Here is a 25553-nt window from a genome sequence, read left to right as displayed (position 1 = left end):
TATCTTCCTTTGGTGAAATCCCTATTGTCAATTAACCAGCATAAAGGTTCATGCCTTAGTTCTCAAGGGACGATTAGTCACCTGGGGATTCTACATAGGACATTTTAAAGACATGGAAAACACTGGCCCCGATGACCCAAACCAAGACAGCCCGAGGCCATGCCTCACCTTGGGATCTCTCCTGCCACCACCGCCAGAGGAGGGGTCTCGGCCCCACGCAGCCTGGCCTGGCCTTCGGCTTCCACCCTATAAGGGAGACCCAAGAGACAAGGTGACACCCACAGTGAGACGCCATCGACTGGGCTCCTCGGGCGGTCGGCGCTGCCCCGTTGGGCTCGAGGATGGAAAGGCAGGAAGAGAAAGGCCCCGTTTCCTTGCGAGTGGACCTCAGAGTTCCAGACACACATTATTCGTCATCGATGCCTCATACGCTGGCATTGATCATCATCGATCCAGAAAAGGGGGACCTTCTCTTCCTTCGCCATGGCCCGTGGAGTCAGGCATTCCTCCCCGCACGGCCACTGGGCAACCCAAGGGGCCCGCCCCACCCAACGAGGCCTCGCCATCCCTCGGGGAGCCTCTAGGACCCGTCCCTTGGCTTTCGGTCTCTCTGGGCCGTGGAGGACCAGCTGGGCCCCTGTGCAGGACGTCCAAGAGACCTTCCTAGCCAGAGCTGTCCCATCCCTGGGACGCCAGAGCCCTTCTGGACTGCTGGCCTCGCCCGCATCTGCCGCCCACCCTCCACCAGCCCCTCGCACTGCCCTGCCCAGCCCAGCCCCGACAAGCCCTGGGATGCTGCTCACACTGGTCCCCTGGCTCCAAAGACAACGCTGCCATCCTCGCCTGCTCATCCAGGAAGGAGCCGGCCTTCGGGCCTGGAGGCTGCCTGCTGAAGAGTACAAAGCCAAGAGCAGGAGACCCAATGGCACAGCCATTCTCCAGGCTCACGGCTTCCACATGCACGCCTCCATCGGGGCAACCCTGCTGGCAGGGCACAGCCCTGTCTCGGGACACCCACCAACCACCAGCTGGCCGCCCAGCCCCGGGACAGAGGTGGGCCCTCCCTGACCCTGCCTACCTCACCCTTGCCCCACGGCCTCAGCCTCGGGGACATCAGCCCAAGACCTCTGGCCAACCTGCAGCCCATGGCATGGCAAGAGGCAGACCATGGGGGGTGGGGTCACCAGGGACCTGGCGCCTTGGGAATGCCGGCCCTCCCTCGCTCTCCTCCTTCAGTTCTGGCAGGCTGGTCCACAGGGGCTCCCACTGGCCCACTGGGCGAACGCAAGCACCAGGAAGGCCCCCCAGAGGACACACGGACGGCCCCCCTGGATGCCTGGCCTCGCCCGTGAGGGTCACGGCACGGAGGACATTGGACCTCAGCGTTCCAGACACGTATTCATCGTACACGACTCATACACCACCAGTAGTCATCATCGATCCAATACTGTCCCCCTTTCCTACTTAACACTCTAATTTCTTTGTCGACTCAATTGAAAACATGCAGTGGTTCTCTGGGGCCGAGCACTTAAGGATCAGCCTTGTCACTACTGTGGCGGGGATTGGATCCTTGGCCTGGAAACTTCTGTTTTCCACACAAGGACCAAAATAAATTAATCAAAGCAAAAAGTGAGGAATCATTTTAGAAGTACCTTTTACAAACAACATACTAAACAAGCACCTCGAATCATTCTTCCCCTAACACATCTCAGACCAATGCTCTCTTTCGCTATAGGTGCCTTAATCTATATCATGGTCTATACTCCATACTCAACACTCAGATGCCGCTGCCTCCGCTACCTAGATTCTGCATTTCTTTTGGATTCCGTACCCGGATTTACTTATTTTCTTCCCCGGGACTGTGGCACAAGAAAGTTCCCACGCCCGTCATCAAACCCACACCACAGCACCGACCCAGGTAAAGCCGGATCCTTAACCCACCGCTGTCAGGAAACTCCCCCACATTTCTTAATAGTACAGTAATCACTCGAATCGAAAAAGTCCAAGCAAAGAAACTCAGCCGTTACTCACATTAATCTCCATTCTACTATATAGAGGCAACCACCGAGCCCGTGCCCGTGGCAGATGTTCAACCATCTCTAACGCCTTCATCCTGGGCGGTACAGAACACAGAGGGTGACAAAGGCGTTAGGATCTAATTGCCACTGATCATCGTTGCCCGACTTCCCCTTACACAATATTTATGCATTTATCACTTCCTATATACTTTCATTCTAGTGAAAGAAAAAACAAAAACAAACCAACCTCAATCTTTACTCCGTGGCAGAACTTAAACGGACTTTTATGAACGCATTGCTATCTAACTTTGGTCAGATATCCGACCCTTGCCAGGTATTTGATGGGCCTCACTGTTTTCAAGGTTCATGAACAGCCTCATTTCCTAAGCCTCTTCATATGTGGACAATGATTCACCCTATTTTTCCTTATTTCTTCACTTATGTTTGCTTAATGATTCTGGCACGCAGCCATTCCTAACAAACCCACGACAAAGAAATAAATACGAGAACACATGACCTTTGTATACCCCTGGCATCTCTCTCCAGACACAATTTCCCCCAAGAGAGGAGACTCCTTAGGTGCTGGGACAGACCTCAGAGTTTCAGAGATGCTTTCTTCCTTCAGGACTCTTCCCGTCACGCGCCTCATCACTGGTCCGTGACGGGGTCTCTGTGCCTCCTTCACGTGTATTACTTCATTGACGGATTCAGCAATTCCCACACAGTCATTCAGACACTCAATCATTCACAACACCCAAGAAGACGTGTGACGTCACCGTGGGATCACGCTCAATCCGCTCCAGCGTGAGCACGTTTGACAGCACAAAGCACAGCCAATGATGAAAAAGAGAAAGAAAAGAAAAGGGATCACCGTCGCGTCTTGCCTCTACATTTCATCTGCCCTGTTACTTAACAATGTAAAGCATAGCCATGCTTTAGAGACTGTTTTGTCTCTTGACTGAAAGAACTACCTCAAACTTGAAACTGACTCACAACAATACAGGAAATTTCTAACACTTAGAACTCTTCAAGTCTCTCTGATAATTGGCCACAAAGGTGACCGTTTGACTGACTTATCTCATAAGGAGCGCTGCTGTTGGCAGTTTTGATTAATATTTCTTTCTTCAACATATTTGCTCATAATTAGACAACAACATATGCTCTTCAACTATTACCTATAACTTTCATGGTGTTCTCCTTGCTGTATGAATACTTTGAAAACGTATACGCTGTAAGAACCCGAACTTTCTGTGTTCCTAACACCTGTCCACAGGATGGCCTAAACAGAGCCAAAGAGGATGGACTGTGTGGGGCCACAGGGCTTCAGACCCTTATCATGCGTCATTCATGACTCACCACTGGGACCTGACCCATGTTCTAATCATCACGGGTACATTAGGCCAATGTCACTTCCCATGTTCATGTTTTGGGATCAATTTAATGTTTCCTTCATAACAAGAAGTACTTGATTAACGAAAATCAGAGTACAAGACACTTGAATATCCCTGATGATCTAAGTAGTACCAAAAGAGATTGTATCTTCCTTTGGTGAAATCCCTATTGTCAATTAACCAGCATAAAGGTTCATGCCTTAGTTCTCAAGGGACGATTAGTCACCTGGGGATTCTACATAGGACATTTTAAAGACATGGAAAACACTGGCCCCGATGACCCAAACCAAGACAGCCCGAGGCCATGCCTCACCTTGGGATCTCTCCTGCCACCACCGCCAGAGGAGGGGTCTCGGCCCCACGCAGCCTGGCCTGGCCTTCGGCTTCCACCCTATAAGGGAGACCCAAGAGACAAGGTGACACCCACAGTGAGACGCCATCGACTGGGCTCCTCGGGCGGTCGGCGCTGCCCCGTTGGGCTCGAGGATGGAAAGGCAGGAAGAGAAAGGCCCCGTTTCCTTGCGAGTGGACCTCAGAGTTCCAGACACACATTATTCGTCATCGATGCCTCATACGCTGGCATTGATCATCATCGATCCAGAAAAGGGGGACCTTCTCTTCCTTCGCCATGGCCCGTGGAGTCAGGCATTCCTCCCCGCACGGCCACTGGGCAACCCAAGGGGCCCGCCCCACCCAACGAGGCCTCGCCATCCCTCGGGGAGCCTCTAGGACCCGTCCCCTGGCTTTCGGTCTCTCTGGGCCGCGGAGGACCAGCTGGGCCCCTGTGCAGGACGTCCAAGAGACCTTCCTAGCCAGAGCTGTCCCATCCCTGGGACGCCAGAGCCCTTCTGGACTGCTGGCCTCGCCCGCATCTGCCGCCCACCCTCCACCAGCCCCTCGCACTGCCCTGCCCAGCCCAGCCCCGACAAGCCCTGGGATGCTGCTCACACTGGTCCCCTGGCTCCAAAGACAACGCTGCCATCCTCGCCTGCTCATCCAGGAAGGAGCCGGCCTTCGGGCCTGGCGGCTGCCTGCTGAAGAGTACAAAGCCAAGAGCAGGAGACCCAATGGCACAGCCATTCTCCAGGCTCACGGCTTCCACATGCACGCCTCCATCGGGGCAACCCTGCTGGCAGGGCACAGCCCTGTCTCGGGACACCCACCAACCACCAGCTGGCCGCCCAGCCCCGGGACAGAGGTGGGCCCTCCCTGACCCTGCCTACCTCACCCTTGCCCCACGGCCTCAGCCTCGGGGACATCAGCCCAAGACCTCTGGCCAACCTGCAGCCCATGGCATGGCAAGAGGCAGACCATGGGGGGTGGGGTCACCAGGGACCTGGCGCCTTGGGAATGCCGGCCCTCCCTCGCTCTCCTCCTTCAGTTCTGGCAGGCTGGTCCACAGGGGCTCCCACTGGCCCACTGGGCGAACGCAAGCACCAGGAAGGCCCCCCAGAGGACACACGGACGGCCCCCCTGGATGCCTGGCCTCTCCCGTGAGGGTCACGGCACGGAGGACATTGGACCTCAGCGTTCCAGACACGTATTCATCGTACACGACTCATACGCCACCAGTAGTCATCATCGATCCAATACTGTCCCCCTTTCCTACTTAACACTCTAATTTCTTTGTCGACTCAATTGAAAACATGCAGTGGTTCTCTGGGGCCGAGCACTTAAGGATCAGCCTTGTCACTACTGTGGCCGGGATTGGATCCTTGGCCTGGAAACTTCTGTTTTCCACACAAGGACCAAAATAAATTAATCAAATCAAAAAGTGAGGAATCATTTTAGAAGTACCTTTTACAAACAACATACTAAACAAGCACCTCGAATCATTCTTCCCCTAACACATCTCAGACCAATGCTCTCTTTCGCTATAGGTGCCTTAATCTATATCATGGTCTATACTCCATACTCAACACTCAGATGCCGCTGCCTCCGCTACTTAGATTCTGCATTTCTTTTGGATTCCGTACCCGGATTTACTTATTTTCTTCCCCGGGACTGTGGCACAAGAAAGTTCCCACGCCCGTCATCAAACCCACACCACAGCACCGACCCAGGGAAAGCCGGATCCTTAACCCACCGCTGTCAGGAAACTCCCCCACATTTCTTAATAGTACAGTAATCACTCGAATCGAAAAAGTCCAAGCAAAGAAACTCAGCCGTTACTCACATTAATCTCCATTCTACTATATAGAGGCAACCACCGAGCCCGTGCCCGTGGCAGATGTTCAACCATCTCTAACGCCTTCATCCTGGGCGGTACAGAACACAGAGGGTGACAAAGGCGTTAGGATCTAATTGCCACTGATCATCGTTGCCCGACTTCCCCTTACACAATATTTATGCATTTATCACTTCCTATATACTTTCATTCTAGTGAAAGAAAAAACAAAAACAAACCAACCTCAATCTTTACTCCGTGGCAGAACTTAAACGGACTTTTATGAACGCATTGCTATCTAACTTTGGTCAGATATCCGACCCTTGCCAGGTATTTGATGGGCCTCACTGTTTTCAAGGTTCATGAACAGCCTCATTTCCTAAGCCTCTTCATATGTGGACAATGATTCACCCTATTTTTCCTTATTTCTTCACTTATGTTTGCTTAATGATTCTGGCACGCAGCCATTCCTAACAAACCCACGACAAAGAAATAAATACGAGAACACATGACCTTTGTATACCCCTGGCATCTCTCTACAGACACAATTTCCCCCAAGAGAGGAGACTCCTTAGGTGCTGGGACAGACCTCAGAGTTTCAGAGATGCTTTCTTCCTTCAGGACTCTTCCCGTCACGCGCCTCATCACTGGTCCGTGACGGGGTCTCTGTGCCTCCTTCACGTGTATTACTTCATTGACGGATTCAGCAATTCCCACACAGTCATTCAGACACTCAATCATTCACAACACCCAAGAAGACGTGTGACGTCACCGTGGGATCACGCTCAATCCGCTCCAGCGTGAGCACGTTTGACAGCACAAAGCACAGCCAATGATGAAAAAGAGAAAGAAAAGAAAAGGGATCACCGTCGCGTCTTGCCTCTACATTTCATCTGCCCTGTTACTTAACAATGTAAAGCATAGCCATGCTTTAGAGACTGTTTTGTCTCTTGACTGAAAGAACTACCTCAAACTTGAAACTGACTCACAACAATACAGGAAATTTCTAACACTTAGAACTCTTCAAGTCTCTCTGATAATTGGCCACAAAGGTGACCGTTTGACTGACTTATCTCATAAGGAGCGCTGCTGTTGGCAGTTTTGATTAATATTTCTTTCTTCAACATATTTGCTCATAATTAGACAACAACATATGCTCTTCAACTATTACCTATAACTTTCATGGTGTTCTCCTTGCTGTATGAATACTTTGAAAACGTATACGCTGTAAGAACCCGAACTTTCTGTGTTCCTAACACCTGTCCACAGGATGGCCTAAACAGAGCCAAAGAGGATGGACTGTGTGGGGCCACAGGGCTTCAGACCCTTATCATGCGTCATTCATGACTCACCACTGGGACCTGACCCATGTTCTAATCATCACGGGTACATTAGGCCAATGTCACTTCCCATGTTCATGTTTTGGGATCAATTTAATGTTTCCTTCATAACAAGAAGTACTTGATTAACGAAAATCAGAGTACAAGACACTTGAATATCCCTGATGATCTAAGTAGTACCAAAAGAGATTGTATCTTCCTTTGGTGAAATCCCTATTGTCAATTAACCAGCATAAAGGTTCATGCCTTAGTTCTCAAGGGACGATTAGTCACCTGGGGATTCTACATAGGACATTTTAAAGACATGGAAAACACTGGCCCCGATGACCCAAACCAAGACAGCCCGAGGCCATGCCTCACCTTGGGATCTCTCCTGCCACCACCGCCAGAGGAGGGGTCTCGGCCCCACGCAGCCTGGCCTGGCCTTCGGCTTCCACCCTATAAGGGAGACCCAAGAGACAAGGTGACACCCACAGTGAGACGCCATCGACTGGGCTCCTCGGGCGGTCGGCGCTGCCCCGTTGGGCTCGAGGATGGAAAGGCAGGAAGAGAAAGGCCCCGTTTCCTTGCGAGTGGACCTCAGAGTTCCAGACACACATTATTCGTCATCGATGCCTCATACGCTGGCATTGATCATCATCGATCCAGAAAAGGGGGACCTTCTCTTCCTTCGCCATGGCCCGTGGAGTCAGGCATTCCTCCCCGCACGGCCACTGGGCAACCCAAGGGGCCCGCCCCACCCAACGAGGCCTCGCCATCCCTCGGGGAGCCTCTAGGACCCGTCCCCTGGCTTTCGGTCTCTCTGGGCCGCGGAGGACCAGCTGGGCCCCTGTGCAGGACGTCCAAGAGACCTTCCTAGCCAGAGCTGTCCCATCCCTGGGACGCCAGAGCCCTTCTGGACTGCTGGCCTCGCCCGCATCTGCCGCCCACCCTCCACCAGCCCCTCGCACTGCCCTGCCCAGCCCAGCCCCGACAAGCCCTGGGATGCTGCTCACACTGGTCCCCTGGCTCCAAAGACAACGCTGCCATCCTCGCCTGCTCATCCAGGAAGGAGCCGGCCTTCGGGCCTGGCGGCTGCCTGCTGAAGAGTACAAAGCCAAGAGCAGGAGACCCAATGGCACAGCCATTCTCCAGGCTCACGGCTTCCACATGCACGCCTCCATCGGGGCAACCCTGCTGGCAGGGCACAGCCCTGTCTCGGGACACCCACCAACCACCAGCTGGCCGCCCAGCCCCGGGACAGAGGTGGGCCCTCCCTGACCCTGCCTACCTCACCCTTGCCCCACGGCCTCAGCCTCGGGGACATCAGCCCAAGACCTCTGGCCAACCTGCAGCCCATGGCATGGCAAGAGGCAGACCATGGGGGGTGGGGTCACCAGGGACCTGGCGCCTTGGGAATGCCGGCCCTCCCTCGCTCTCCTCCTTCAGTTCTGGCAGGCTGGTCCACAGGGGCTCCCACTGGCCCACTGGGCGAACGCAAGCACCAGGAAGGCCCCCCAGAGGACACACGGACGGCCCCCCTGGATGCCTGGCCTCTCCCGTGAGGGTCACGGCACGGAGGACATTGGACCTCAGCGTTCCAGACACGTATTCATCGTACACGACTCATACGCCACCAGTAGTCATCATCGATCCAATACTGTCCCCCTTTCCTACTTAACACTCTAATTTCTTTGTCGACTCAATTGAAAACATGCAGTGGTTCTCTGGGGCCGAGCACTTAAGGATCAGCCTTGTCACTACTGTGGCCGGGATTGGATCCTTGGCCTGGAAACTTCTGTTTTCCACACAAGGACCAAAATAAATTAATCAAATCAAAAAGTGAGGAATCATTTTAGAAGTACCTTTTACAAACAACATACTAAACAAGCACCTCGAATCATTCTTCCCCTAACACATCTCAGACCAATGCTCTCTTTCGCTATAGGTGCCTTAATCTATATCATGGTCTATACTCCATACTCAACACTCAGATGCCGCTGCCTCCGCTACTTAGATTCTGCATTTCTTTTGGATTCCGTACCCGGATTTACTTATTTTCTTCCCCGGGACTGTGGCACAAGAAAGTTCCCACGCCCGTCATCAAACCCACACCACAGCACCGACCCAGGTAAAGCCGGATCCTTAACCCACCGCTGTCAGGAAACTCCCCCACATTTCTTAATAGTACAGTAATCACTCGAATCGAAAAAGTCCAAGCAAAGAAACTCAGCCGTTACTCACATTAATCTCCATTCTACTATATAGAGGCAACCACCGAGCCCGTGCCCGTGGCAGATGTTCAACCATCTCTAACGCCTTCATCCTGGGCGGTACAGAACACAGAGGGTGACAAAGGCGTTAGGATCTAATTGCCACTGATCATCGTTGCCCGACTTCCCCTTACACAATATTTATGCATTTATCACTTCCTATATACTTTCATTCTAGTGAAAGAAAAAACAAAAACAAACCAACCTCAATCTTTACTCCGTGGCAGAACTTAAACGGACTTTTATGAACGCATTGCTATCTAACTTTGGTCAGATATCCGACCCTTGCCAGGTATTTGATGGGCCTCACTGTTTTCAAGGTTCATGAACAGCCTCATTTCCTAAGCCTCTTCATATGTGGACAATGATTCACCCTATTTTTCCTTATTTCTTCACTTATGTTTGCTTAATGATTCTGGCACGCAGCCATTCCTAACAAACCCACGACAAAGAAATAAATACGAGAACACATGACCTTTGTATACCCCTGGCATCTCTCTACAGACACAATTTCCCCCAAGAGAGGAGACTCCTTAGGTGCTGGGACAGACCTCAGAGTTTCAGAGATGCTTTCTTCCTTCAGGACTCTTCCCGTCACGCGCCTCATCACTGGTCCGTGACGGGGTCTCTGTGCCTCCTTCACGTGTATTACTTCATTGACGGATTCAGCAATTCCCACACAGTCATTCAGACACTCAATCATTCACAACACCCAAGAAGACGTGTGACGTCACCGTGGGATCACGCTCAATCCGCTCCAGCGTGAGCACGTTTGACAGCACAAAGCACAGCCAATGATGAAAAAGAGAAAGAAAAGAAAAGGGATCACCGTCGCGTCTTGCCTCTACATTTCATCTGCCCTGTTACTTAACAATGTAAAGCATAGCCATGCTTTAGAGACTGTTTTGTCTCTTGACTGAAAGAACTACCTCAAACTTGAAACTGACTCACAACAATACAGGAAATTTCTAACACTTACAACTCTTCAAGTCTCTCTGATAATTGGCCACAAAGGTGACCATTTGACTGACTTATCTCATAAGGAGCGCTGCTGTTGGCAGTTTTGATTAATATTTCTTTCTTCAACATATTTGCTCATAATTAGACAACAACATATGCTCTTCAACTATTACCTATAACTTTCATGGTGTTCTCCTTGCTGTATGAATACTTTGAAAACGTATACGCTGTAAGAACCCGAACTTTCTGTGTTCCTAACACCTGTCCACAGGATGGCCTAAACAGAGCCAAAGAGGATGGACTGTGTGGGGCCACAGGGCTTCAGACCCTTATCATGCGTCATTCATGACTCACCACTGGGACCTGACCCATGTTCTAATCATCACGGGTACATTAGGCCAATGTCACTTCCCATGTTCATGTTTTGGGATCAATTTAATGTTTCCTTCATAACAAGAAGTACTTGATTAACGAAAATCAGAGTACAAGACACTTGAATATCCCTGATGATCTAAGTAGTACCAAAAGAGATTGTATCTTCCTTTGGTGAAATCCCTATTGTCAATTAACCAGCATAAAGGTTCATGCCTTAGTTCTCAAGGGACGATTAGTCACCTGGGGATTCTACATAGGACATTTTAAAGACATGGAAAACACTGGCCCCGATGACCCAAACCAAGACAGCCCGAGGCCATGCCTCACCTTGGGATCTCTCCTGCCACCACCGCCAGAGGAGGGGTCTCGGCCCCACGCAGCCTGGCCTGGCCTTCGGCTTCCACCCTATAAGGGAGACCCAAGAGACAAGGTGACACCCACAGTGAGACGCCATCGACTGGGCTCCTCGGGCGGTCGGCGCTGCCCCGTTGGGCTCGAGGATGGAAAGGCAGGAAGAGAAAGGCCCCGTTTCCTTGCGAGTGGACCTCAGAGTTCCAGACACACATTATTCGTCATCGATGCCTCATACGCTGGCATTGATCATCATCGATCCAGAAAAGGGGGACCTTCTCTTCCTTCGCCATGGCCCGTGGAGTCAGGCATTCCTCCCCGCACGGCCACTGGGCAACCCAAGGGGCCCGCCCCACCCAACGAGGCCTCGCCATCCCTCGGGGAGCCTCTAGGACCCGTCCCCTGGCTTTCGGTCTCTCTGGGCCGTGGAGGACCAGCTGGGCCCCTGTGCAGGACGTCCAAGAGACCTTCCTAGCCAGAGCTGTCCCATCCCTGGGACGCCAGAGCCCTTCTGGACTGCTGGCCTCGCCCGCATCTGCCGCCCACCCTCCACCAGCCCCTCGCACTGCCCTGCCCAGCCCAGCCCCGACAAGCCCTGGGATGCTGCTCACACTGGTCCCCTGGCTCCAAAGACAACGCTGCCATCCTCGCCTGCTCATCCAGGAAGGAGCCGGCCTTCGGGCCTGGCGGCTGCCTGCTGAAGAGTACAAAGCCAAGAGCAGGAGACCCAATGGCACAGCCATTCTCCAGGCTCACGGCTTCCACATGCACGCCTCCATCGGGGCAACCCTGCTGGCAGGGCACAGCCCTGTCTCGGGACACCCACCAACCACCAGCTGGCCGCCCAGCCCCGGGACAGAGGTGGGCCCTCCCTGACCCTGCCTACCTCACCCTTGCCCCACGGCCTCAGCCTCGGGGACATCAGCCCAAGACCTCTGGCCAACCTGCAGCCCATGGCATGGCAAGAGGCAGACCATGGGGGGTGGGGTCACCAGGGACCTGGCGCCTTGGGAATGCCGGCCCTCCCTCGCTCTCCTCCTTCAGTTCTGGCAGGCTGGTCCACAGGGGCTCCCACTGGCCCACTGGGCGAACGCAAGCACCAGGAAGGCCCCCCAGAGGACACACGGACGGCCCCCCTGGATGCCTGGCCTCGCCCGCGAGGGTCACGGCACGGAGGACATTGGACCTCAGCGTTCCAGACACGTATTCATCGTACACGACTCATACGCCACCAGTAGTCATCATCGATCCAATACTGTCCCCCTTTCCTACTTAACACTCTAATTTCTTTGTCGACTCAATTGAAAACATGCAGTGGTTCTCTGGGGCCGAGCACTTAAGGATCAGCCTTGTCACTACTGTGGCCGGGATTGGATCCTTGGCCTGGAAACTTCTGTTTTCCACACAAGGACCAAAATAAATTAATCAAATCAAAAAGTGAGGAATCATTTTAGAAGTACCTTTTACAAACAACATACTAAACAAGCACCTCGAATCATTCTTCCCCTAACACATCTCAGACCAATGCTCTCTTTCGCTATAGGTGCCTTAATCTATATCATGGTCTATACTCCATACTCAACACTCAGATGCCGCTGCCTCCGCTACTTAGATTCTGCATTTCTTTTGGATTCCGTACCCGGATTTACTTATTTTCTTCCCCGGGACTGTGGCACAAGAAAGTTCCCACGCCCGTCATCAAACCCACACCACAGCACCGACCCAGGTAAAGCCGGATCCTTAACCCACCGCTGTCAGGAAACTCCCCCACATTTCTTAATAGTACAGTAATCACTCGAATCGAAAAAGTCCAAGCAAAGAAACTCAGCCGTTACTCACATTAATCTCCATTCTACTATATAGAGGCAACCACCGAGCCCGTGCCCATGGCAGATGTTCAACCATCTCTAACGCCTTCATCCTGGGCGGTATAGAACACAGAGGGTGACAAAGCCGTTAGGATCTAATTGCCACTGATCATCGTTGCCCGACTTCCCCTTACACAATATTTATGCATTTATCACTTCCTATATACTTTCATTCTAGTGAAAGAAAAAACAAAAACAAACCAACCTCAATCTTTACTCCGTGGCAGAACTTAAACGGACTTTTATGAACGCATTGCTATCTAACTTTGGTCAGATATCCGACCCTTGCCAGGTATTTGATGGGCCTCACTGTTTTCAAGGTTCATGAACAGCCTCATTTCCTAAGCCTCTTCATATGTGGACAATGATTCACCCTATTTTTCCTTATTTCTTCACTTACGTTTGCTTAATGATTCTGGCACGCAGCCATTCCTAACAAACCCACGACAAAGAAATAAATACGAGAACACATGACCTTTGTATACCCCTGGCATCTCTCTCCAGACACAATTTCCCCCAAGAGAGGAGACTCCTTAGGTGCTGGGACAGACCTCAGAGTTTCAGAGATGCTTTCTTCCTTCAGGACTCTTCCCGTCACGCGCCTCATCACTGGTCCGTGACGGGGTCTCTGTGCCTCCTTCACGTGTATTACTTCATTGACGGATTCAGCAATTCCCACACAGTCATTCAGACACTCAATCATTCACAACACCCAAGAAGACGTGTGACGTCACCGTGGGATCACGCTCAATCCGCTCCAGCGTGAGCACGTTTGACAGCGCAAAGCACAGCCAATGATGAAAAAGAGAAAGAAAAGAAAAGGGATCACCGTCGCGTCTTGCCTCTACATTTCATCTGCCCTGTTACTTAACAATGTAAAGCATAGCCATGCTTTAGAGACTGTTTTGTCTCTTGACTGAAAGAACTACCTCAAACTTGAAACTGACTCACAACAATACAGGAAATTTCTAACACTTACAACTCTTCAAGTCTCTCTGATAATTGGCCACAAAGGTGACCGTTTGACTGACTTATCTCATAAGGAGCGCTGCTGTTGGCAATTTTGATTAATATTTCTTTCTTCAACATATTTGTTCGTAATTAGACAACAACATATGCTCTTCAACTATTACCTATAACTTTCATGGTGTTCTCCTTGCTGTATGAATACTTTGAAAACGTATACGCTGTAAGAACCCGAACTTTCTGTGTTCCTAACACCTGTCCACAGGATGGCCTAAACAGAGCCAAAGAGGATGGACTGTGTGGGGCCACAGGGCTTCAGACCCTTATCATGCGTCATTCATGACTCACCACTGGGACCTGACCCATGTTCTAATCATCACGGGTACATTAGGCCAATGTCACTTCCCATGTTCATGTTTTGGGATCAATTTAATGTTTCCTTCATAACAAGAAGTACTTGATTAACGAAAATCAGAGTACAAGACACTTGAATATCCCTGATGATCTAAGTAGTACCAAAAGAGATTGTATCTTCCTTTGGTGAAATCCCTATTGTCAATTAACCAGCATAAAGGTTCATGCCTTAGTTCTCAAGGGACGATTAGTCACCTGGGGATTCTACATAGGACATTTTAAAGACATGGAAAACACTGGCCCCGATGACCCAAACCAAGACAGCCCGAGGCCATGCCTCACCTTGGGATCTCTCCTGCCACCACCGCCAGAGGAGGGGTCTCGGCCCCACGCAGCCTGGCCTGGCCTTCGGCTTCCACCCTATAAGGGAGACCCAAGAGACAAGGTGACACCCACAGTGAGACGCCATCGACTGGGCTCCTCGGGCGGTCGGCGCTGCCCCGTTGGGCTCGAGGATGGAAAGGCAGGAAGAGAAAGGCCCCGTTTCCTTGCGAGTGGACCTCAGAGTTCCAGACACACATTATTCGTCATCGATGCCTCATACGCTGGCATTGATCATCATCGATCCAGAAAAGGGGGACCTTCTCTTCCTTCGCCATGGCCCGTGGAGTCAGGCATTCCTCCCCGCACGGCCACTGGGCAACCCAAGGGGCCCGCCCCACCCAACGAGGCCTCGCCATCCCTCGGGGAGCCTCTAGGACCCGTCCCCTGGCTTTCGGTCTCTCTGGGCCGTGGAGGACCAGCTGGGCCCCTGTGCAGGACGTCCAAGAGACCTTCCTAGCCAGAGCTGTCCCATCCCTGGGACGCCAGAGCCCTTCTGGACTGCTGGCCTCGCCCGCATCTGCCGCCCACCCTCCACCAGCCCCTCGCACTGCCCTGCCCAGCCCAGCCCCGACAAGCCCTGGGATGCTGCTCACACTGGTCCCCTGGCTCCAAAGACAACGCTGCCATCCTCGCCTGCTCATCCAGGAAGGAGCCGGCCTTCGGGCCTGGCGGCTGCCTGCTGAAGAGTACAAAGCCAAGAGCAGGAGACCCAATGGCACAGCCATTCTCCAGGCTCGCGGCTTCCACATGCACGCCTCCATCGGGGCAACCCTGCTGGCAGGGCACAGCCCTGTCTCGGGACACCCACCAACCACCAGCTGGCCGCCCAGCCCCGGGACAGAGGTGGGCCCTCCCTGACCCTGCCTACCTCACCCTTGCCCCACGGCCTCAGCCTCGGGGACATCAGCCCAAGACCTCTGGCCAACCTGCAGCCCATGGCATGGCAAGAGGCAGACCATGGGGGGTGGGGTCACCAGGGACCTGGCGCCTTGGGAATGCCGGCCCTCCCTCGCTCTCCTCCTTCAGTTCTGGCAGGCTGGTCCACAGGGGCTCCCACTGGCCCACTGGGCGAACGCAAGCACCAGGAAGGCCCCCCAGAGGACACACGGACGGCCCCCCTGGATGCCTGGCCTCGCCCGCGAGGGTCACGGCACGGAGGACATTGGACCTCAGCGTTCCAGACACGTATTCATCGTACACGACTCATACGCCACCAGTAGTCATCATCGATCCAATACTGTCCCCCTTTCCTACTTAACACTCTAATTTCTTTGTCGACTCAATTGAAAACATGCAGTGGTTCTCTGGGGCCGAGCACTTAAGGATCAGCCTTGTCACTACTGTGGCCGGGATTGGATCCTTGGCCTGGAAACTTCTGTTTTCCACACAAGGACCAAAATAAATTAATCAAATCAAAAAGTGAGGAATCATTTTAGAAGTACCTTTTACAAACAACATACTAAACAAGCACCTCGAATCATTCTTCCCCTAACACATCTCAGACCAATGCTCTCTTTCGCTATAGGTGCCTTAATCTATATCATGGTCTATACTCCATACTCAACACTCAGATGCCGCTGCCTCCGCTACTTAGATTCTGCATTTCTTTTGGATTCCGTACCCGGATTTACTTATTTTCTTCCCCGGGACTGTGGCACAAGAAAGTTCCCACGCCCGTCATCAAACCCACACCACAGCACCGACCCAGGTAAAGCCGGATCCTTAACCCACCGCTGTCAGGAAACTCCCCCACATTTCTTAATAGTACAGTAATCACTCGAATCGAAAAAGTCCAAGCAAAGAAACTCAGCCGTTACTCACATTAATCTCCATTCTACTATATAGAGGCAACCACTGAGCCCGTGCCCGTGGCAGATGTTCAACCATCTCTAACGCCTTCATCCTGGGCGGTACAGAACACAGAGGGTGACAAAGGCGTTAGGATCTAATTGCCACTGATCATCGTTGCCCGACTTCCCCTTACACAATATTTATGCATTTATCACTTCCTATATACTTTCATTCTAGTGAAAGAAAAAACAAAAACAAACCAACCTCAATCTTTACTCCGTGGCAGAACTTAAACGGACTTTTATGAACGCATTGCTATCTAACTTTGGTCAGATATCCGACCCTTGCCAGGTATTTGATGGGCCTCACTGTTTTCAAGGTTCATGAACAGCCTCATTTCCTAAGCCTCTTCATATGTGGACAATGATTCACCCTATTTTTCCTTATTTCTTCACTTACGTTTGCTTAATGATTCTGGCACGCAGCCATTCCTAACAAACCCACGACAAAGAAATAAATACGAGAACACATGACCTTTGTATACCCCTGGCATCTCTCTACAGACACAATTTCCCCCAAGAGAGGAGACTCCTTAGGTGCTGGGACAGACCTCAGAGTTTCAGAGATGCTTTCTTCCTTCAGGACTCTTCCCGTCACGCGCCTCATCACTGGTCCGTGACGGGGTCTCTGTGCCTCCTTCACGTGTATTACTTCATTGACGGATTCAGCAATTCCCACACAGTCATTCAGACACTCAATCATTCACAACACCCAAGAAGACGTGTGACGTCACCGTGGGATCACGCTCAATCCGCTCCAGCGTGAGCACGTTTGACAGCACAAAGCACAGCCAATGATGAAAAAGAGAAAGAAAAGAAAAGGGATCACCGTCGCGTCTTGCCTCTACATTTCATCTGCCCTGTTACTTAACAATGTAAAGCATAGCCATGCTTTAGAGACTGTTTTGTCTCTTGACTGAAAGAACTACCTCAAACTTGAAACTGACTCACAACAATACAGGAAATTTCTAACACTTACAACTCTTCAAGTCTCTCTGATAATTGGCCACAAAGGTGACCGTTTGACTGACTTATCTCATAAGGAGCGCTGCTGTTGGCAATTTTGATTAATATTTCTTTCTTCAACATATTTGTTCATAATTAGACAACAACATATGCTCTTCAACTATTACCTATAACTTTCATGGTGTTCTCCTTGCTGTATGAATACTTTGAAAACGTATACGCTGTAAGAACCCGAACTTTCTGTGTTCCTAACACCTGTCCACAGGATGGCCTAAACAGAGCCAAAGAGGATGGACTGTGTGGGGCCACAGGGCTTCAGACCCTTATCATGCGTCATTCATGACTCACCACTGGGACCTGACCCATGTTCTAATCATCACGGGTACATTAGGCCAATGTCACTTCCCATGTTCATGTTTTGGGATCAATTTAATGTTTCCTTCATAACAAGAAGTACTTGATTAACGAAAATCAGAGTACAAGACACTTGAATATCCCTGATGATCTAAGTAGTACCAAAAGAGATTGTATCTTCCTTTGGTGAAATCCCTATTGTCAATTAACCAGCATAAAGGTTCATGCCTTAGTTCTCAAGGGACGATTAGTCACCTGGGGATTCTACATAGGACATTTTAAAGACATGGAAAACACTGGCCCCGATGACCCAAACCAAGACAGCCCGAGGCCATGCCTCACCTTGGGATCTCTCCTGCCACCACCGCCAGAGGAGGGGTCTCGGCCCCACGCAGCCTGGCCTGGCCTTCGGCTTCCACCCTATCAGGGAGACCCAAGAGACAAGGTGACACCCACAGTGAGACGCCATCGACTGGGCTCCTCGGGCGGTCGGCGCTGCCCCGTTGGGCTCGAGGATGGAAAGGCAGGAAGAGAAAGGCCCCGTTTCCTTGCGAGTGGACCTCAGAGTTCCAGACACACATTATTCGTCATCGATGCCTCATACGCTGGCATTGATCATCATCGATCCAGAAAAGGGGGACCTTCTCTTCCTTCGCCATGGCCCGTGGAGTCAGGCATTCCTCCCTGCACGGCCACTGGGCAACCCAAGGGGCCCGCCCCACCCAACGAGGCCTCGCCATCCCTCGGGGAGCCTCTAGGACCCGTCCCCTGGCTTTCGGTCTCTCTGGGCCGTGGAGGACCAGCTGGGCCCCTGTGCAGGACGTCCAAGAGACCTTTCTAGCCAGAGCTGTCCCATCCCTGGGACGCCAGAGCCCTTCTGGACTGCTGGCCTCGCCCGCATCTGCCGCCCACCCTCCACCAGCCCCTCGCACTGCCCTGCCCAGCCCAGCCCCGACAAGCCCTGGGATGCTGCTCACACTGGTCCCCTGGCTCCAAAGACAACGCTGCCATCCTCGCCTGCTCATCCAGGAAGGAGCCGGCCTTCGGGCCTGGCGGCTGCCTGCTGAAGAGTACAAAGCCAAGAGCAGGAGACCCAATGGCACAGCCATTCTCCAGGCTCGCGGCTTCCACATGCACGCCTCCATCGGGGCAACCCTGCTGGCAGGGCACAGCCCTGTCTCGGGACACCCACCAACCACCAGCTGGCCGCCCAGCCCCGGGACAGAGGGGGGCCCTCCCAGACCCTGCCTACCTCACCCTTGCCCCACGGCCTCAGCCTCGGGGACATCAGCCCAAGACCTCTGGCCAACCTGCAGCCCATGGCATGGCAAGAGGCAGACCATGGGGGGTGGGGTCACCAGGGACCTGGCGCCTTGGGAATGCTGGCCCTCCCTCGCTCTCCTCCTTCAGTTCTGGCAGGCTGGTCCACAGGGGCTCCCACTGGCCCACTGGGCGAACGCAAGCACCAGGAAGGCCCCCCAGAGGACACACGGACGGCCCCCCTGGATGCCTGGCCTCGCCCGCGAGGGTCACGGCACGGAGGACATTGGACCTCAGCGTTCCAGACACGTATTCATCGTACACGACTCATACGCCACCAGTAGTCATCATCGATCCAATACTGTCCCCCTTTCCTACTTAACACTCTAATTTCTTTGTCGACTCAATTGAAAACATGCAGTGGTTCTCTGGGGCCGAGCACTTAAGGATCAGCCTTGTCACTACTGTGGCCGGGATTGGATCCTTGGCCTGGAAACTTCTGTTTTCCACACAAGGACCAAAATAAATTAATCAAATCAAAAAGTGAGGAATCATTTTAGAAGTACCTTTTACAAACAACATACTAAACAAGCACCTCGAATCATTCTTCCCCTAACACATCTCAGACCAATGCTCTCTTTCGCTATAGGTGCCTTAATCTATATCATGGTCTATACTCCATACTCAACACTCAGATGCCGCTGCCTCCGCTACTTAGATTCTGCATTTCTTTTGGATTCCGTACCCGGATTTACTTATTTTCTTCCCCGGGACTGTGGCACAAGAAAGTTCCCACGCCCGTCATCAAACCCACACCACAGCACCGACCCAGGTAAAGCCGGATCCTTAACCCACCGCTGTCAGGAAACTCCCCCACATTTCTTAATAGTACAGTAATCACTCGAATCGAAAAAGTCCAAGCAAAGAAACTCAGCCGTTACTCACATTAATCTCCATTCTACTATATAGAGGCAACCACCGAGCCCGTGCCCGTGGCAGATGTTCAACCATCTCTAACGCCTTCATCCTGGGCGGTACAGAACACAGAGGGTGACAAAGGCGTTAGGATCTAATTGCCACTGATCATCGTTGCCCGACTTCCCCTTACACAATATTTATGCATTTATCACTTCCTATATACTTTCATTCTAGTGAAAGAAAAAACAAAAACAAACCAACCTCAATCTTTACTCCGTGGCAGAACTTAAACGGATTTTATGAACGCATTGCTATCTAACTTTGGTCAGATATCCGACCCTTGCCAGGTATTTGATGGGCCTCACTGTTTTCAAGGTTCATGAACAGCCTCATTTCCTAAGCCTCTTCATATGTGGACAATGATTCACCCTATTTTTCCTTATTTCTTCACTTACGTTTGCTTAATGATTCTGGCACGCAGCCATTCCTAACAAACCCACGACAAAGAAATAAATACGAGAACACATGACCTTTGTATACCCCTGGCATCTCTCTACAGACACAATTTCCCCCAAGAGAGGAGACTCCTTAGGTGCTGGGACAGACCTCAGAGTTTCAGAGATGCTTTCTTCCTTCAGGACTCTTCCCGTCACGCGCCTCATCACTGGTCCGTGACGGGGTCTCTGTGCCTCCTTCACGTGTATTACTTCATTGACGGATTCAGCAATTCCCACACAGTCATTCAGACACTCAATCATTCACAACACCCAAGAAGACGTGTGACGTCACCGTGGGATCACGCTCAATCCGCTCCAGCGTGAGCACGTTTGACAGCACAAAGCACAGCCAATGATGAAAAAGAGAAAGAAAAGAAAAGGGATCACCGTCGCGTCTTGCCTCTACATTTCATCTGCCCTGTTACTTAACAATGTAAAGCATAGCCATGCTTTAGAGACTGTTTTGTCTCTTGACTGAAAGAACTACCTCAAACTTGAAACTGACTCACAACAATACAGGAAATTTCTAACACTTACAACTCTTCAAGTCTCTCTGATAATTGGCCACAAAGGTGACCGTTTGACTGACTTATCTCATAAGGAGCGCTGCTGTTGGCAATTTTGATTAATATTTCTTTCTTCAACATATTTGTTCATAATTAGACAACAACATATGCTCTTCAACTATTACCTATAACTTTCATGGTGTTCTCCTTGCTGTATGAATACTTTGAAAACGTATACGCTGTAAGAACCCGAACTTTCTGTGTTCCTAACACCTGTCCACAGGATGGCCTAAACAGAGCCAAAGAGGATGGACTGTGTGGGGCCACAGGGCTTCAGACCCTTATCATGCGTCATTCATGACTCACCACTGGGACCTGACCCATGTTCTAATCATCACGGGTACATTAGGCCAATGTCACTTCCCATGTTCATGTTTTGGGATCAATTTAATGTTTCCTTCATAACAAGAAGTACTTGATTAACGAAAATCAGAGTACAAGACACTTGAATATCCCTGATGATCTAAGTAGTACCAAAAGAGATTGTATCTTCCTTTGGTGAAATCCCTATTGTCAATTAACCAGCATAAAGGTTCATGCCTTAGTTCTCAAGGGACGATTAGTCACCTGGGGATTCTACATAGGACATTTTAAAGACATGGAAAACACTGGCCCCGATGACCCAAACCAAGACAGCCCGAGGCCATGCCTCACCTTGGGATCTCTCCTGCCACCACCGCCAGAGGAGGGGTCTCGGCCCCACGCAGCCTGGCCTGGCCTTCGGCTTCCACCCTATAAGGGAGACCCAAGAGACAAGGTGACACCCACAGTGAGACGCCATCGACTGGGCTCCTCGGGCGGTCGGCGCTGCCCCGTTGGGCTCGAGGATGGAAAGGCAGGAAGAGAAAGGCCCCGTTTCCTTGCGAGTGGACCTCAGAGTTCCAGACACACATTATTCGTCATCGATGCCTCATACGCTGGCATTGATCATCATCGATCCAGAAAAGGGGGACCTTCTCTTCCTTCGCCATGGCCCGTGGAGTCAGGCATTCCTCCCCGCACGGCCACTGGGCAACCCAAGGGGCCCGCCCCACCCAACGAGGCCTCGCCATCCCTCGGGGAGCCTCTAGGACCCGTCCCCTGGCTTTCGGTCTCTCTGGGCCGCGGAGGACCAGCTGGGCCCCTGTGCAGGACGTCCAAGAGACCTTCCTAGACAGAGCTGTCCCATCCCTGGGACGCCAGAGCCCTTCTGGACTGCTGGCCTCGCCCGCATCTGCCGCCCACCCTCCACCAGCCCCTCGCACTGCCCTGCCCAGCCCAGCCCCGACAAGCCCTGGGATGCTGCTCACACTGGTCCCCTGGCTCCAAAGACAACGCTGCCATCCTCGCCTGCTCATCCAGGAAGGAGCCGGCCTTCGGGCCTGGAGGCTGCCTGCTGAAGAGTACAAAGCCAAGAGCAGGAGACCCAATGGCACAGCCATTCTCCAGGCTCACGGCTTCCACATGCACGCCTCCATCGGGGCAACCCTGCTGGCAGGGCACAGCCCTGTCTCGGGACACCCACCAACCACCAGCTGGCCGCCCAGCCCCGGGACAGAGGTGGGCCCTCCCTGACCCTGCCTACCTCACCCTTGCCCCACGGCCTCAGCCTCGGGGACATCAGCCCAAGACCTCTGGCCAACCTGCAGCCCATGGCATGGCAAGAGGCAGACCATGGGGGGTGGGGTCACCAGGGACCTGGCGCCTTGGGAATGCTGGCCCTCCCTCGCTCTCCTCCTTCAGTTCTGGCAGGCTGGTCCACAGGGGCTCCCACTGGCCCACTGGGCGAACGCAAGCACCAGGAAGGCCCCCCAGAGGACACACGGACGGCCCCCCTGGATGCCTGGCCTCGCCCGCGAGGGTCACGGCACGGAGGACATTGGACCTCAGCGTTCCAGACACGTATTCATCGTACACGACTCATACGCCACCAGTAGTCATCATCGATCCAATACTGTCCCCCTTTCCTACTTAACACTCTAATTTCTTTGTCGACTCAATTGAAAACATGCAGTGGTTCTCTGGGGCCGAGCACTTAAGGATCAGCCTTGTCACTACTGTGGCCGGGATTGGATCCTTGGCCTGGAAACTTCTGTTTTCCACACAAGGACCAAAATAAATTAATCAAATCAAAAAGTGAGGAATCATTTTAGAAGTACCTTTTACAAACAACATACTAAACAAGCACCTCGAATCATTCTTCCCCTAACACATCTCAGACCAATGCTCTCTTTCGCTATAGGTGCCTTAATCTATATCATGGTCTATACTCCATACTCAACACTCAGATGCCGCTGCCTCCGCTACTTAGATTCTGCATTTCTTTTGGATTCCGTACCCGGATTTACTTATTTTCTTCCCCGGGACTGTGGCACAAGAAAGTTCCCACGCCCGTCATCAAACCCACACCACAGCACCGACCCAGGGAAAGCCGGATCCTTAACCCACCGCTGTCAGGAAACTCCCCCACATTTCTTAATAGTACAGTAATCACTCGAATCGAAAAAGTCCAAGCAAAGAAACTCAGCCGTTACTCACATTAATCTCCATTCTACTATATAGAGGCAACCACCGAGCCCGTGCCCGTGGCAGATGTTCAACCATCTCTAACGCCTTCATCCTGGGCGGTACAGAACACAGAGGGTGACAAAGGCGTTAGGATCTAATTGCCACTGATCATCGTTGCCCGACTTCCCCTTACACAATATTTATGCATTTATCACTTCCTATATACTTTCATTCTAGTGAAAGAAAAAACAAAAACAAACCAACCTCAATCTTTACTCCGTGGCAGAACTTAAACGGACTTTTATGAACGCATTGCTATCTAACTTTGGTCAGATATCCGACCCTTGCCAGGTATTTGATGGGCCTCACTGTTTTCAAGGTTCATGAACAGCCTCATTTCCTAAGCCTCTTCATATGTGGACAATGATTCACCCTATTTTTCCTTATTTCTTCACTTATGTTTGCTTAATGATTCTGGCACGCAGCCATTCCTAACAAACCCACGACAAAGAAATAAATACGAGAACACATGACCTTTGTATACCCCTGGCATCTCTCTACAGACACAATTTCCCCCAAGAGAGGAGACTCCTTAGGTGCTGGGACAGACCTCAGAGTTTCAGAGATGCTTTCTTCCTTCAGGACTCTTCCCGTCACGCGCCTCATCACTGGTCCGTGACGGGGTCTCTGTGCCTCCTTCACGTGTATTACTTCATTGACGGATTCAGCAATTCCCACACAGTCATTCAGACACTCAATCATTCACAACACCCAAGAAGACGTGTGACGTCACCGTGGGATCACGCTCAATCCGCTCCAGCGTGAGCACGTTTGACAGCACAAAGCACAGCCAATGATGAAAAAGAGAAAGAAAAGAAAAGGGATCACCGTCGCGTCTTGCCTCTACATTTCATCTGCCCTGTTACTTAACAATGTAAAGCATAGCCATGCTTTAGAGACTGTTTTGTCTCTTGACTGAAAGAACTACCTCAAACTTGAAACTGACTCACAACAATACAGGAAATTTCTAACACTTAGAACTCTTCAAGTCTCTCTGATAATTGGCCACAAAGGTGACCGTTTGACTGACTTATCTCATAAGGAGCGCTGCTGTTGGCAGTTTTGATTAATATTTCTTTCTTCAACATATTTGCTCATAATTAGACAACAACATATGCTCTTCAACTATTACCTATAACTTTCATGGTGTTCTCCTTGCTGTATGAATACTTTGAAAACGTATACGCTGTAAGAACCCGAACTTTCTGTGTTCCTAACACCTGTCCACAGGATGGCCTAAACAGAGCCAAAGAGGATGGACTGTGTGGGGCCACAGGGCTTCAGACCCTTATCATGCGTCATTCATGACTCACCACTGGGACCTGACCCATGTTCTAATCATCACGGGTACATTAGGCCAATGTCACTTCCCATGTTCATGTTTTGGGATCAATTTAATGTTTCCTTCATAACAAGAAGTACTTGATTAACGAAAATCAGAGTACAAGACACTTGAATATCCCTGATGATCTAAGTAGTACCAAAAGAGATTGTATCTTCCTTTGGTGAAATCCCTATTGTCAATTAACCAGCATAAAGGTTCATGCCTTAGTTCTCAAGGGACGATTAGTCACCTGGGGATTCTACATAGGACATTTTAAAGACATGGAAAACACTGGCCCCGATGACCCAAACCAAGACAGCCCGAGGCCATGCCTCACCTTGGGATCTCTCCTGCCACCACCGCCAGAGGAGGGGTCTCGGCCCCACGCAGCCTGGCCTGGCCTTCGGCTTCCACCCTATAAGGGAGACCCAAGAGACAAGGTGACACCCACAGTGAGACGCCATCGACTGGGCTCCTCGGGCGGTCGGCGCTGCCCCGTTGGGCTCGAGGATGGAAAGGCAGGAAGAGAAAGGCCCCGTTTCCTTGCGAGTGGACCTCAGAGTTCCAGACACACATTATTCGTCATCGATGCCTCATACGCTGGCATTGATCATCATCGATCCAGAAAAGGGGGACCTTCTCTTCCTTCGCCATGGCCCGTGGAGTCAGGCATTCCTCCCCGCACGGCCACTGGGCAACCCAAGGGGCCCGCCCCACCCAACGAGGCCTCGCCATCCCTCGGGGGGCCTCTAGGACCCGTCCCCTGGCTTTCGGTCTCTCTGGGCCGCGGAGGACCAGCTGGGCCCCTGTGCAGGACGTCCAAGAGACCTTCCTAGCCAGAGCTG

The 25553-nt window shown here is 51.7% G+C and overlaps 1 long non-coding RNA gene and 15 other non-coding genes across 17 annotated transcripts in view; all 16 read right to left on the bottom strand.

Moving 5' to 3' along the window:
* LOC102163738 (uncharacterized) overlaps window positions 1-25553 on the bottom strand; it is a 236099-nt gene that overhangs the window by 67345 nt on the left and 143201 nt on the right. The window lies entirely within an intron of this gene.
* Window positions 381-455, bottom strand: LOC146402005 (small nucleolar RNA SNORD113/SNORD114 family). Its single transcript, XR_014811653.1, has one exon. It is a non-coding gene; the product is annotated as a small nucleolar RNA SNORD113/SNORD114 family (small nucleolar RNA).
* Window positions 1373-1444, bottom strand: LOC146402004 (small nucleolar RNA SNORD113/SNORD114 family). The gene has a single exon (XR_014811619.1). It is a non-coding gene; the product is annotated as a small nucleolar RNA SNORD113/SNORD114 family (small nucleolar RNA).
* Window positions 3935-4009, bottom strand: LOC146402003 (small nucleolar RNA SNORD113/SNORD114 family). Its single transcript, XR_014811652.1, has one exon. It is a non-coding gene; the product is annotated as a small nucleolar RNA SNORD113/SNORD114 family (small nucleolar RNA).
* LOC146402002 (small nucleolar RNA SNORD113/SNORD114 family) lies at window positions 4927-4998 on the bottom strand. Its single transcript, XR_014811579.1, has one exon. It is a non-coding gene; the product is annotated as a small nucleolar RNA SNORD113/SNORD114 family (small nucleolar RNA).
* LOC146402001 (small nucleolar RNA SNORD113/SNORD114 family) lies at window positions 7489-7563 on the bottom strand. Its single transcript, XR_014811651.1, has one exon. It is a non-coding gene; the product is annotated as a small nucleolar RNA SNORD113/SNORD114 family (small nucleolar RNA).
* LOC146402000 (small nucleolar RNA SNORD113/SNORD114 family) lies at window positions 8481-8552 on the bottom strand. Its single transcript, XR_014811578.1, has one exon. It is a non-coding gene; the product is annotated as a small nucleolar RNA SNORD113/SNORD114 family (small nucleolar RNA).
* LOC146401999 (small nucleolar RNA SNORD113/SNORD114 family) lies at window positions 11043-11117 on the bottom strand. Its single transcript, XR_014811650.1, has one exon. It is a non-coding gene; the product is annotated as a small nucleolar RNA SNORD113/SNORD114 family (small nucleolar RNA).
* On the bottom strand, window positions 12035-12106 carry LOC146401998 (small nucleolar RNA SNORD113/SNORD114 family). Its single transcript, XR_014811576.1, has one exon. It is a non-coding gene; the product is annotated as a small nucleolar RNA SNORD113/SNORD114 family (small nucleolar RNA).
* On the bottom strand, window positions 14597-14671 carry LOC146401997 (small nucleolar RNA SNORD113/SNORD114 family). The gene has a single exon (XR_014811649.1). It is a non-coding gene; the product is annotated as a small nucleolar RNA SNORD113/SNORD114 family (small nucleolar RNA).
* Window positions 15589-15660, bottom strand: LOC146401996 (small nucleolar RNA SNORD113/SNORD114 family). The gene has a single exon (XR_014811575.1). It is a non-coding gene; the product is annotated as a small nucleolar RNA SNORD113/SNORD114 family (small nucleolar RNA).
* On the bottom strand, window positions 18151-18225 carry LOC146401995 (small nucleolar RNA SNORD113/SNORD114 family). Its single transcript, XR_014811648.1, has one exon. It is a non-coding gene; the product is annotated as a small nucleolar RNA SNORD113/SNORD114 family (small nucleolar RNA).
* Window positions 19143-19214, bottom strand: LOC146401994 (small nucleolar RNA SNORD113/SNORD114 family). The gene has a single exon (XR_014811574.1). It is a non-coding gene; the product is annotated as a small nucleolar RNA SNORD113/SNORD114 family (small nucleolar RNA).
* Window positions 21704-21778, bottom strand: LOC146401993 (small nucleolar RNA SNORD113/SNORD114 family). The gene has a single exon (XR_014811647.1). It is a non-coding gene; the product is annotated as a small nucleolar RNA SNORD113/SNORD114 family (small nucleolar RNA).
* On the bottom strand, window positions 22696-22767 carry LOC146401992 (small nucleolar RNA SNORD113/SNORD114 family). Its single transcript, XR_014811573.1, has one exon. It is a non-coding gene; the product is annotated as a small nucleolar RNA SNORD113/SNORD114 family (small nucleolar RNA).
* LOC146401991 (small nucleolar RNA SNORD113/SNORD114 family) lies at window positions 25258-25332 on the bottom strand. Its single transcript, XR_014811646.1, has one exon. It is a non-coding gene; the product is annotated as a small nucleolar RNA SNORD113/SNORD114 family (small nucleolar RNA).

This window comes from Sus scrofa, chromosome 7, assembly GCF_054392235.1.
Source record: "Sus scrofa isolate SSC_HxYL_T2T_F1_AM1 chromosome 7, Sscrofa_HxYL_maternal_Yorkshire_Landrace_v2.0, whole genome shotgun sequence".
Lineage (NCBI taxonomy): Eukaryota > Metazoa > Chordata > Mammalia > Artiodactyla > Suidae > Sus > Sus scrofa.
The sequence above is the reverse complement of the archived record's forward strand: the minus strand, read 5'-3'. Positions and strand labels throughout refer to the sequence as shown.